Source organism: Canis lupus, chromosome 18 (genome assembly GCF_011100685.1).
Source record: "Canis lupus familiaris isolate Mischka breed German Shepherd chromosome 18, alternate assembly UU_Cfam_GSD_1.0, whole genome shotgun sequence".
Classification (NCBI taxonomy): Eukaryota; Metazoa; Chordata; class Mammalia; order Carnivora; family Canidae; genus Canis; species Canis lupus.
The window spans coordinates 43,607,114-43,620,849 of NC_049239.1; the positions used below are offsets into that span (position 1 = coordinate 43,607,114).

General features: G+C 49.2%; 1 long non-coding RNA gene across 13 annotated transcripts in view; it reads right to left on the reverse strand.

Moving 5' to 3' along the window:
* Nucleotides 1–13,736, reverse strand: part of LOC102155146 — a 23,233-nt gene continuing 9,497 nt past the window's right edge. For 2 of the 13 annotated variants that reach the window (XR_005373463.1, XR_005373475.1), the window contains exons 3-9: nt 6,386–8,737; nt 4,904–4,989; nt 4,625–4,685; nt 2,191–2,370; nt 1,746–1,839; nt 1,178–1,298; nt 1–106 (exon numbers count right to left, since the gene is read on the reverse strand). This is a non-coding gene — a long non-coding RNA (uncharacterized LOC102155146). Of the gene's footprint in view, nt 107–1,177; nt 1,299–1,745; nt 1,840–2,190; nt 2,371–2,892; nt 3,054–4,624; nt 4,686–4,831; nt 4,990–6,385; nt 8,738–13,736 lie in introns of all 13 variants that reach the window. The other 11 variants (XR_005373470.1, XR_005373469.1, XR_005373471.1 and 8 more) reach the window with 11 other exon arrangements.

Below are 13,736 nucleotides of genomic sequence, written 5' to 3' on the forward strand. Positions count from 1 at the left end.
TCACAAACTGCCATTTATTATGGTCCTGTTGTCCTTCAATGCACCGTGCTCTGCACCATGCCAATTTGCAGTGAATATCTCAATCTTCTGAATCTATAGATTGCTCCTATAAATCAATAAGACAACGACCACAATCCAATAAATATATTGGCAAAAAACCTGAACAATGGGTCTGGTACATTTATACAATAACATTTATCACAATAACATTTATGTCTTGGGATCTAGGCTAAGCATTTCCTATGCCTTTTGTTATTTAAGCCTCATCTAAGCCTTCTCATAACCCTTGGAAGCAGAGACCAGGATTATCCTATTTTCCTGAGGCTCACACAGTGACTTGGTCTGATGTCATAGTCCATGCTTATAAAGTATGGGTTGGGATGACAGCCACCACAGACTGGGACCCAAGGCCTCAGGGAAATACGGGCAGGGCCTGGGGAGGAAATGTGAGGGAGGGGCTGCCAGCTGACGTGGGATCCTCTCACCTAGCAACTTGGGGAAAAGCCTAGAACCCCTGATATCTAGGTAGATGGCTTTTGAGGGCTTTTTTTTTTTTTTTTTTTTAGTCTTTTTGAATTTGTTGAATAGATAAATATGTCATGTGACTCAAAAAATTAAAAAAAGGAAGACAATGAGAGGTAATCCTCCCATTCTTATATCCCATATCCTCACCACTATGTTCCCACCCTTCAACCAACATATAATCAATTTGATTACTTCCTTGGGTATCTTCTTTGGGGTGTGTATGTTTGTGCGTGTATTTGCATATACGTATATATACATATATATTTTTTTCCTCTCTCTTTTTAGCGAGAGAGAGAGACAGATGTGGGAAGGGGCAGAGAGAGAGAGAGAGAGAGAGAGAGAGAGAGGATCCTAGGCAGCTCCATGTTCAGTGCAGAGCTCAACTCGTGGCTCAATCTCATGGCCCTGAGATCATGACCTGTGTCAAAATCAAGAATTGGACACTTAACCGATTGAGCCACCCAGGTGCCTTGTCTCTTTTCTCTTTTTTAACTGAAAAGAGGCATATTATACACATTGTTCTACATCCCCCCCCCATTTTATCTGTTTTGGAGATCTGCCTATATTAGTACATAGAGAACGTCCTCATTCTTTATTTTTTTTAAATAGCTGCATAGCTATCCATTGTATGAGTGTACCATAATTTACTTACCTGTCCCCAAATGATGGACATTTGGATTGTTTCCAAGTTTTCACTATCACAGACAATACTATAATGATAGCCTTGTTCCAGCACTGTATATCTGTAGGGTAAATTCTCAGGAACGGGATTACTGGGTCAAAGAGAATGTGCATTTGTGATGTCAATAGATATTGTCAACTAGTTCATATCAATTTACACCCCCAGCAGCAATATACAGCAGTGCTGGTTTCTCTACAGTCTTTCAAATAAAGGATATGAGTAAACTTTTGAATGGTTTCTGGCTTGCATTTCTCTTATATTAGTGAGGTTGAGAGTCTTTATAGATGCCTTAGAACATTGTTTCCTTTTCTGTAGACTCTGTTCATATTCTTTGACCTTTTAAAAATTAGTGGTCAGTCTTGTCTTATTGATTTTTAGAAGCTCTTTATATGTTGGGGAGATTGTGATATGATTTATAGGGGCAGTGAGGCCACAATTGGCATCCCCTCTGGGAAAGGCTATAGAGGCTGATTCTTCCCCTCACCTCCACCCTCCCATCCAAACTCAGGCATTTATTCAATGAGTATTTGCTGAGTACCTCTTGAGTGCTAGGCTCGGTGCTTAGGCATCAGAGACCAGAGGAGAATAGACAAAGCCCTTAGGTTGCTCAAAGTCCAGGGGGGGTCTCAGATCTGTAACCAAACAGGTTGTACATCAGTGTGAGACAGACCATAGGTCAGGGGTTCAGAATGAGGGCTTCAGGGCAAGGGAGAGGAAGCGATAGCCTCTGCCTCCCAGTAGACTCTGACATCTGTATCCATCTGGCTGGCTCAGAGCTACTCTTGCTTCTCCTTGTGGGTTCAGCCCTCACACCCTAGTTGCCGAAATGCTCTGCTCCAGGAAGACGGCTCTCTCAGTACATATTTACAGAATGCTTACCACATGTGAACCTCCCATGAGCCCATCCCTGACTCCTGGAGACTTCCTTCCCTGCCCCTTGCTGGTCCTCACCGTCTGCCTCTATCCTGTCTTGCATTGCTCACCAGCTGCTTATAGTGTGCATTCCACCACTGCTCAGAGGGTTGTAATCTCGTTGATGGCAAGATGGCAGACTTTCCTCTGGGTCCCCTCTCCGGGTGCTTAGCATCTGGTGACGCTCAGCGAGGGCTTGTTGGATGATGAATTGTCAGATGGCTTGTTGGCTGTTATGGACGTTGGATCACCTGCATCGGGGTGTGCATGGGGGGCAGGTGAGATGGGCACACGTTGCACGCAGGAATGGGTGATATGCCAAGCTGAAACCCCAGCATCAGGGCCCAGCTAGGAAAGGGTTAAGCTTGCTGGAGTTTTGTATATGAAATGGCACCAGAAAAAAAATGTGCAGACTAGCAATTGAGCCCTGTCTCATCCTGGTTCAAATGACATTGTCTGAGCTTCCCCAGCCTCGCCTCCTGCACTAATTACAGACCTTCCTGGGGAGGAAGACTGGGGCCAGGAGGTCTTCATTACAGGCTCCTTTGCTGGAGGGAGCAAACCCCAATGACCGAACCCAATGACCAAACAAACTCTCCTGAAGAGAGGCCCGGGGTTCCTCTGATGTACCTCCCTAATGCAGCCCGGCTGTGAAAGGGTTAAGAAGTAGGCATGCACTAGAGGAACCAGAGGAAGGGTAATGCTGGGGGAGCAGGCCCAGGCTAAGCTACTCTTCCCGGCTCCACTGGCCTAGGCTTGGGCCCCCCTCTCACCTCTTGCCCCCCAAGATGGCTGCTGCCAGGGCTGTGTCAGGGCCTCCCCTCTGTGGTCGCCTGCCTGCTGCCTCTCCCTGCGGCCTGTGGAGACCTCGCCTTCTTTAATCTTCCATTTATCTCCAGGCCTCGCCCCTCTCAGATTGGCTTTGATGTGGGGCCTGCTCCCAGGGGAGAAGTCAAGGGTTTCCGAGGCCTGGTCTGGACTCTGCCCACTGCCCCCAGGCCAGGCGGGGCCCAGAGGTCTCCTGGCCATCAGGGTGAGACCCTGAGGGTGACCCCCACAGACAGGAGGGCAAGAGCTTTGGCCCTTGATCTTCAGACCATGGAGAGGCTGCTACCTGAGCCCCAGAGTGGAGGAGAGGCCTCAGAAGTAAGAGCTTTGTTACCATACTGTGCAATTTATTTTTACACCTGTCTCCCCCTTGACTCCCCAATGATAACAGCAATAGCAAAAAATAACAGCATTATTGTGTGCCAGGGAAGTGCCAGGCACCAGGCTAAGCATCTTCCATTTATAACATAATTAATCCTTATAGCTATGTGCAGCAGGTATCATTTTAAAGGGGAGGAAACAGGATTATTGATACATCCCTTTTTTTTGAAGATTTTATTTATGTATTCATGAGAGACACAGAGAGAGAGGCAGAGACAGGGAGAGGGAGAAGCAGGGTCCCTGTGGGGAGGCTGATGCAGGACTCCATCCCAGGACCCCAGGATCACGACCTGAGCCAAAGGCAGATGCTCAGCCACTGAGCCACCCAGATGCCCCTATTGATACATTCCTGTTCATAAAAATTTACTGTGTTCCTACTGTGTGCCAGGTACTGTTCTAGGCACTGGGGGGTGTACTAATAAATACAGTGGGCACATTCCTACCCTTTTGTACTAGTAACTCATAAACAAACGGTCAAATATACATAGTATCATGTCATATAATATGAAGATATTACCTTGAAGGAAAGTATAGGGCCATCATTTTGAACCCAGTGGTGTCCTCTCATGTGAAGACACAGAGACCTGAGGCCAATGGGACAAGAGGTGGACAGTGACAGGAAGAGAGCTGGGTCAGGGGGCAGGAGCTGGGTCATGTTGAAGAGTTTGGATTTTATTTTGAGCCACCAGAGAGTTTGAGCACAAGACAGGCTTGATCCGATTTATGTTTTGAATCAGAGACTCAAACTAGAATTGCCGAGGCTAACAACTAGCTCAGGCTCACATGGCTAGTCAGTGGTGACCCTGAGATTCAAACCTGGAGGAGAGCCAAGGCTGTTGTCTCCCACAAGGGGCAGGGGCTGTGGCTCATTCACCTTGGCATCCCTTGTGACCCACAGGAGACCTGGCACAGGCTAAATGCTAGCAAATGCTTGGGGAATGATGAGTCAGTTCTGGAACTTCCACTGACCAGGTGGTGGTGGTATGGGGGGCAAGTCATCTGAGTTTCAGTTTGTCCATTGGAAATGGAATGGGAGAAAACAATAGATCTGTTTGGAGGATCGCCCCTGGTGGGGATCCAATGAGACCTGGTGTGCAAAAGGGCGAGGTATGTTGTCAAAGGTCCGAAAATGCTCTGCGGGTCTGATTTCCTCTATCCTTGCTCCTTGATGGCTCTTGACATGATTGTTTAGGAGTGCAAGCGTGTCCTTGTGACTGCATGTCCTGCCTCATGGGGTCAGGCACTTCCATGTCACCTGTCTTAGGTACATCTGTGCCTATGTATATGTCTGCTTACCTGTTTTAACAGCACTTGGAGGGCAGCTGCCTTGGTCTTGCTGTCCAAGGGAACCTGGGCTCTAGAGTTTGGGGAGAGGGGAGTGGAAGACACAGACAGAGAGGCTTTCCCTCTGTCCATCCATATAATGGTTCCTGGAATTCCCATAGCTCCTTCTACATCCTCTGTCCCAGCTCATAGCGAAAAGTGTGGGAATTGTCTGAATACCTGTCATTCTATCCCACCTGTCTGCAGACTCCTGAGGGCCAGGGTTACTCCTTGTAGGGGGCAACACGGTACCTGCTGGATGATTGGTGCTCAGTAAGCAATGGATGGATGGATGGATGGATGGATGGATGGATGGATGGATGGTCCGTCCCTGGTCTCTGGAATCAGAAGGGCCTGAATTATAGAGCTTCAGGATTCTACTTAAACCAAGTCACTCCTCCTATCTGGGCCTGTTTCCTTTTCTATAAATGGGATTTTTGTCTTCATTCATTCATTCATTCATTCATCCATTCACAGTCCTCCCTTGTGAATGTTAGGATACTGTGGTATGTTCTGGGCACCCAGACATTATTTAGAATCAGTGCTGCCCTCAAGAAGCTGAAAAGGTCACGGGCACGGGTCACAAGGATTGCAATGTAAAGTGAGAAATGTCTTTATGGAGGGTACTGAGGTGGCGCCGAGGAGGAAGTGGCCTGCTCCGTGTTTGAGGGGAAGACAGGAAGATTTCATGGTACACGGGGTTCTTGATGTGGGTCTTGGAGGGTAAGCAGGCATTTGCTAGTGTGGACTTTCTGGGCAAGGGGAACAGCATGCCAAAGATCCTGGAGGAATGACAGCCTGGCACCCTGGGGAGAGTGCTGACACTGGGGTAATGGCCAAAACTTATCAAGGCAGGCAGGGCGTGGTGAGCTACAGGGCTGGAGAGGGCAGCCAAGGGCTAGATCATTTAAGGCCTTGGCCCCCTCCAAGGAATTCTAAGAGTCATCCTGAAGGTAAATGGAGCCACTGGCAGGTTTTTGGGGAGAAAAATAGCACGGTTGGGATGTATTCTCAATAAACCATTCTGCTGTGGTATGGACCATAGATTGGGGGTAAGACTAGAACCAGCTGGTGGCGCGTTAGGAGGCTGTTGCTGTTCTACCCAAGCCGGGCTCAGATAAGGGCCTGAACAAAAGTTAACAATAGCCCAGTTATCCAGCGCTTACTATGTGCCAGCTCGGCTCTGTGTTAAACATTTGCAAATATTATCGCATTTCATCCTCAGAGCCACCCTGGGAGTAGGTGCTATTATGATTACCTCTTCCCCTGCAGGAATTCTGGTTAAAGGGGCCCCATTGCCCCAGGGAGAAGATTTTTGCTGTCCTTTCCAGGACCCTGCCCCCCTCACCCCCCAGAGGGCACTGCTGGTGTATACACACCGGGTGTGGGCCAGCCAGCACCAGTCATCTCAGGGCCCGACCCGGCCCTCACTTGCCTATCATCTTGGGCCCTGAAGACTGTCACAGCGGGGCGGGGCAGCGTCCCCTGAAGGAGTCTGGCCCAGAGCTGACAAAATGCGATCTGCTTCCTATTAAGAGGTTTCCGACTGGCAGTGCAGCTTCGCTTTGTGCTTCCTCTCCTGGGCCAGTTTGAAATGCCGGCCTCCCCACTTACCTCTGTGGACTTTTCCAGGCCTTGGTAGCCGCCTGGGCCAACTGACGTCAGAAGCCGGGTGGCCTGCGAGGGGTGCCCTGCATCACACCCCCCACCCACAGTGGACGCCCCGGCCTCTACCTGCGTGTTGCTTTGTCCTTCCCAGGTCAGGGCGTTGGTTTTCTTTTTAAATAAATAAAGCTGAACCTGACTCACAACTCGAGAGAGGCTGCAGCTTCGCTCACAGCCATCAGCATCACCATGGTAACCGCGCCATCCACGGAACACTCGAAAATGCAGTTATCAACAGCGACACCGCCTCTTCCTCCTGGCGTCCCAGCAGCGCGGGGCCTGCACGGTTTCCTGATCCTTGGGGCTGGGCGAATGGCCCAGGGCTCTGCCTGGCTCCCCAAGAAAGCCGGAGGTTGAAAGTAGGGACTTGAGGTTCCCACTCACGCTGACCTGCTTGCAGCTTGCACATCCTTCTGGAAGGCTCTGAGAAAATCTCTTTCATGCTGGGGCAGGCACTAGGGGTGGACAGTAAGCCCACAGTTCCGAGCCACGAGTCCGAGGCTTTATCCATGATTTCTATTGGGAGGATAATATTGTGTGGCGGGTACAGCTTGCAGAGGTGCTAAGCCTAGAATTAAAATGAATGTAAGGATGATAGTAATCATAATACCAATGTATTGAATGTCTACCGCCATGAGTCAGGCAGCGTATAAGATGCTTTCTATATCTTGTCTCTAGTTCCTCACTGTAGTTACATAGAAGCAGTTTTAATTAAAATTTTTAAAGATTTTATTTTTTCATGAGACACACACACACACACAGAGGTGGAGACAGAAGCAGGCTCCATGCAGGGAACCTGACGTGGGACTCGATCCCAGATCTCCAGAATGATGCTCTAGGCTGAAGGCAGCGCTAAACTGCTGGGCCACCAGTTTTAATTAATTTAATAATAACAATTATTTTAATTTTAACAATAATTTTAATGATTTAATAGTAACAGCTACCATTTATAGGGTGCCAGACACTCTGCTAAGCACTGATGTTTATTTTTTCACGTGGGAAGGACTTCAATTCTTCCCATTTTACAAATGGGAAAACTGAGTCTTAGGGAGGTTAAATAATTTGCTTGAGATCACTCAGCTACAGAAGGATGGACCTGCTATTTGGGTTCAGGTGTGTCTGACAGGTGTCCTCTTATAGCTTAACTCTCAGTCAAGGTTCAAGCCACATACTGAGCAGACGGAGGCTCCTGGTCTGCCTGGTTTAAAAGGATTCCTCTAAACACCTTGACTGATGTTCCTCCACTAAAATGGTTCCTGAGCATGCCCATCAGTCACTCCAGGAGACGGAAAGAAATGCAGGTTCTAGGCCCACCTACATGGCATCAGGTATTTGGGTGTGGGCCTGAGGATTCTTATTTGAGGCGACACGGCAGGCTGAACTCCTACATCGGTGAGTTTATACTTGACTGGGTTCCTGGAGAGCAGGGACGATGTCTACTCTGAGACAACCCCAGGGACTGGTCCAGGGCATGACCCTGAGAAGAGGCACAGAAAGTGCTGGTTGAACTTGAGTGGAGAATGAATTGGGCCCCATCCAGTCTCCTAAGCCTCTACAGGAGCAGGTCCTCTCCTAGCTCTGTAGAGTCCATGGTCTCCTCCCACTGACTCTGCACCTGCAGCTCCCACATCCTCACCCCATCTTCCTCCCACCCAAGGGAGAAGTGCCTACCCTTGTGACTTCCTCTGCAAGGGGAATGGAGGAGTATTCCTGTTGCCAAAAAGCTTCTTTTTTTTTTTTTTTTTTTTTTTTTTCAGAAACAAACACAGAACCTTAAGCCAGCTTTCAAGGCAGATACTAATCTGACTCCTCAGCAAAATGTCTTTGGAGGGCAGCCCCCAAGTAGAGAGGAAAGGTTGGGATCTCTTCCTCTGACAAGTTTTAGCCATTGAAGAGTCTTATTTATCAGAGCAAAACACCCACATATCAAATAAGGTATTGGATCTATCAGTGATGCTACCTGCTATCATGGAATATTGAGCAGCCATTAAAAGTTGAAGAATATTTAATGATGTGGTCACACATTCACTAAAAAATAAGAGAAAAACAAAAGGGATATAAAACTATGTGCTCTGGAAAGACGTTTGTAAAATGCAGCAGAGAAGCCAGTTATCCCCCCAATATCTGTTCTTTCTCTATAGTAATAAAAGCTCTACTTAGATAAATCTTATCTTCTGGGGGCCGTGGGACTTTGTTCTGGCTAGTACGGTACAAGCAGATGTGATGCATGTGAATTCCAGGAAGCGTCCTTTGAGGAGGCAGGACTCTCTTCTTTCCTGCTGCTTCTTCCATTGGCGTCTTGGGTCACTAGTGGAAGGCATGCACTGATGATGGGGAGCCCCGGGTAGAAGGGGCCTGGGGTCCCTGATGGTCACAGGGCTGCTGTACCAGCCAGGGCTGCTTACTTTAGGACATCCTTTCCTAAAGAGAGAAATTAACATGTTTAAACCACTGTTCCTTTGGATTTTCTGTCATTTGTAGCTGAAACAATCCTAATCAATGTCAGATGTATTGGTAAGTCAACAACACAAAGTAAGTTAAAAATAACATGAATCATAGGATTCCGATTTTATTGTAAAATGTGTGTTTATATACGTTTACCTACGTACATAAAAACGTGGACAGGATGGTTAAACATGAAAATGTCAGCAAGGGTTATTTCAGCAGGGTGAGGCTGCAAGGATTTTATGTGTTCATTTGTTTGCTTGTCTGTATTTTCTAACTTTCCCATGACAAAGTGTACTTTTTCAGGTAAGAAAAGAATAATCAATGGTATAAATGGTGGGATCCCAAGGGGATCCATATGGATAAATAAATAAAATCTTTTAAAAAATCCTATGAATCTTATCAACTTCAAAATATTTTTCGTTAGGGGTGCCTGGCTGGCTCAGTCAATAGATCTTGGGGTTGTGAGTTTGAGCCCCATGCTGGGTGTAGAGATTACTTAAAAATAAAATCTTAAAAAAAGTTTTTATTTTATTTTTATTTATTTATTTTAAAAACATTTTATTTATTTATTTATTGGAGAGAGAGAGAGAGAGAGAGCGCGCGCACAAGCAGGGAGAACAGCAGAGAGAGAGAGAGGGAGATCATGACCTGAGCTGAAGGCATATGCTTAACCAACTGAGCCACCCAGGTGCCCCCCAAAATGTTTTTTTTAGAGCAATCTTAACAATACAGAAAAAGCTGTTACAAAGAATAATAAAATACACAGTTACATCCCCACTGCCTGGAATTAAAATGAATATTTCATTATATTTAATTTCTTTTTAAGAAACCAAGAGGGATGGTAAAGCCCTTCTTATGGATGTCTATTAGGATCATTATTAAAACACATTTAAATTGGGAAGCACTTGCCCTGTCTGGGATGGCCCAGGTTGGTGCTGTGGGAGGGCAGGAGAGAAGCAACACTCAAGCACCTTAACTTCCTCCACCTTCAGCCCAGGGTTTGGCTCCAAGTGCCTATTTCCAGGATGGAGGCGCCCTGGGTGCATGGGTGCCAGATTGGCCTGGCACTTCCCCTGGAACATCTAGCAGCAGGCAGGGCTGGAAGAGGAGGGTCCCAGTTGAGCACTTCCCTCCTGAGGTCAGTTGGTGCCCAACTGGTGTTTACGAAGAGGGTGGGGTCCCGGTGGCAGTGCTCTGAGGCCTTTGCTCTCAGGGGAGCGGGCCCATGGCAGGCCACAAGCAAAGGGTGGCAAAACCACTGTCTCCTGCGAAGCTCAGAAGCTGGGCCACAGCTGGGAGGATTCTGGGAACTGAGGGCCCGAAGCGAGGTGGTCAAGTGGTCAGTGGAGGTTAGGGAGGTCCAGAAGGAAGAAGGAGAAAAGGGAAGTGGCAGGAGCACTCACACTCTGGCTGCATCTACCATGGGTAATTATTACCACCATCTTACGGAAGAAGAAAGAGAGGCTCAGAAGGACTGGGTCACCTGCCCCAGGACTCACAGCTCCTGGACTGATGTCCAGGCTGAAATTCAGATGAGCCCAAGATTCATGCTCCTCACACCACACCACGCTGTGTCCCATGGGGCGATTATGAGGGAACCATTCTGCATCGCTCGGAGTCTGGAGCAAGTCGTGGGGTCATTTGGAGGTTGATTTTCAGAAGGCCGGATCTGGCGAGGAAGTGCTCTGAGACAGCCTGTCCTCACTTGGCAGGACTCCACCCTCTGGCTTGGAGGCTCAGAGAGGGTGATAAAGTCTGAACTGATTTTGGAGAAGATTTTGCCAGTGTCCTTTTTTGACTCTGTGGAGACCCACGGCCTCCAGGCTCATGGCCAGCTTTCCAGGAAAATATTAGAGCCTCCGCCCGGGGAACTGAGATGGAGATGACTGTGGAGCCATCCAACCCTTCCCACCTCACCTGTCCTTCCTCATTCTCTCCTGGGCCAAGATGGGGGTTAGCTGGTGTGCCCACACGTGCCTGTGTACATGTAGGTGCATGTACACACACACACAGACACACACGTGTGCCCGCATTCATACAAGCATCAGAAGAGGCAACCTCCTAGTGAACCATCCTTTTCAGGCTTGCCCCTGTCTCCAACATCTGGCGCACATCCCCAAGGTGGAACAGGCCCAGAGGCCCATGCTGGGTCATGGCAGGTCTGCACACGGTCCATTTCCATGGGGTTCCTCTTTCCTTGATTCAAATGCCAGGACCAGTGCCCTTTCGATGCCAGAGCCATGGGCAGTGAGACACATTCAATCATCCTGGGAAGGCTGGAGGCTTCTATCAGATAAAGTTGATTGAAATTCTAGCTCTGCCACATTCTGGCTCTGTGACCTTTGGCAGCTTTCTTAACCTTTCTGAGGCTCAATACCTTCATCAAACGGGGATGTTTTTGTTGGTGGTGATAACAGACACATGCCTCCTGTCTAGCGGCTGGAGGGGTGAGCTGGAGAGTCCACAGTTAGTGTCTGGATGTTTTGCATAGAGCCTGGCATATGGCAAACACCCAGTGGCAACATCTGATACTTGGTGGCCCTTTGCCTCCCCTCCCCGCCCCAGACCCATTTAGGCATCTAGTCTTCCCTCTGGAGCGGCAGGGGAGGCCCCAAACCTCCTCCATCCCCTTCTTAGGCATTGCGGTTGTGGTTGAGTCTGAGGTGCCAGGGAAATGGGTGCCAGTCCTTCAGGCAGGGAGAGCAGCAGGTGTCCCTGGATGCCCTACCCCAAATCCTGCTGCTTCCCCATTTGACGACCATGTGACTCCCCCCCTCCCCCACCCCGTGTGACCTTATCTTTTCTGCCCCTGCTCTCCAAAGATCTTCACAGACAGGTCACTGATTCTTCTAGTGCTGCCCAGGCTGTTCTTCATGACAATGAACTCGGCTCCCGGTTACTGACCTCTGGCCCTGTGCCAGGCACTGCACTGTGTTGTGCAAGGTCCCCACAATGCAGATGAGGACACCGAACTCCAAAGGGGTCAAGTGACCTGGTCATCAGGGAGGAAGTGGCCCACCTGAGACTGTATGAAGGCTGGGAAGATGTGAGTGGCAGAGTGGATCCTGCTGGGCAGGAAGACATTCTACAGACTCAGACCCATTGGGTGCCAGGGCTCCCAGTTTGGGATCCATGGGGTCCTGTGGGGGGCTGCTCAGTTCTGCTCATGGTCAGCTAACCTGGCACCCAAGGGATGCCCTGGTGCCTTGGCTACAGGATAGGCTTTGACTCCCCCACAGCTCATGACTGGCTGGGTTCAGTGGAGCCGGCCACCTTCCTTATATGTGACCGGGACTGCCTGGTGGTCTCTGCCTGCCTTGCCCTTCACTCCAGTGACTGACTGCCTGCCCTTCTCGCTGGTCCCGACTTCTTCCTCAACAGCACTGACCTCACAGGGCTGAGGTCTCACTGTGCCCTTCCCCCTTGCCTGCCCAACTTAGAAGACCAGAGAAGACGCTGCCAAAAGCCTCCTACCAAACACTCTGGTTAAGAACCTGAGGTCAGATCTAGCTCTGTGGCTTATGAATGCCAAGCAATGATTTCACCTCCCTAAGCCTCAATCTGCTTATCTATGAAATGGGACCAGCAACGATGCCTACCTGCAGAGCTGCTGTGAAGGTAAAATAAGCCAATGCAGGTAGAGTGCTGGGCACAGGGCTTAGCTCTTAGTGAGCATCCTATAAACGGCAACCTCAAAAAGCATGGGGAGGAAAGCTTGGAGTCACTGCAGACTCCGGAGGAAGCACCTCTGGACCCTGGCTGCCAGGGTCCATTACTGGTCATTTTCCTTGAGATGGAATTCTCCTACATTCCAGGGGGCTGAGTCACGGAGCAGTTCTTTCCCTGGTCTCATGGAGGTCTCATGGCTGGAAAGAGGAAATGTTTTGCCCGGAACTGGCCTATACTCCCATTTGGAGCAGCACTAATAATGGCAGTCTGGAGGGTTGGGCAATGGGCACAGGAACCTGAGTGTCCTTGCTGCAGGACCTCCTGAACGCCTGAGCATTGCAAGGCCCCCTTTCCTGCTGCCTGCCAGTTTTTCTGGCCTCATCTGGAAGGACAACGTTGTGATGGCCCAGGCCCTCCCTAGGCCTTTATCTTTTGTGCTTGGGGCAGGAGGTCTGGCAGCCAGTCAAAAACTTCCTGGGCTTAGCATAGTATGATAGTACCGTGGGCCTTCAGAGCTTGCAAAGATGTTGAACAGAACTCTAGACTGTTAGTGCTGGAAGGGGGCTCCTGTGGAATCATCTGGAATTGGGGCGGGGGCCTGAGGGACCTCTCAGTCGACTGTCCGCGGTTAGTGCTAGACGGGTCTTTGGTCTGAGCACTGGATGGCTTCTTCAGAACAAGCCTCAGGCAGAGCCATGGGACATTAGAGGTGGAAAATGTGCTGGATGTATCTAATCCAACCCTCTCATTTTATAGCTGAACCCTCAGCTCCCTGTATAAGTAGTTGGGGGGAGGGGGGCGGTGTTCTGAGAAGAATTTGCTAGAGATGAAGTCCATGTGACTACTTTAGATGTTTAGGTTGGGGCAGAGAGAAAGATAAATGCTTAGAGCTTATCCGTGAGGTCATCATTATAGGTAAGAGGGCAAAAGAACAACTGGGCCTTCATGCAACAAGTATTTATTGACTCCTGTGTGAGACCCAGCAGGGGCAGGAAGAGGAGTGAGAGGAGGGTGGCCGTAAGGTGAGATGTGATAGAAAAGTGTCCTGTGGTCTAAGGCAGCTTGGGTTGGTTTTCCATCACATCTTACCTTATGGTGGGCTCGGAGGTACTCGGTCCAGAAACTCTGACTTCATTCTCCTGCCACCATCTCAGCAATCCCCTCAGGTTAAGCCCCATACTTAGGGTGTGAGCAAGAGGACTGCCACGGTCCCGGGCCCAGCAATGCCAGAGGAAGAGAGAGAGGGTCGCTCCATGATGCTCTTTCATAACAAGAGACTTCTTTCCCAGAACCCCCAGTCAAA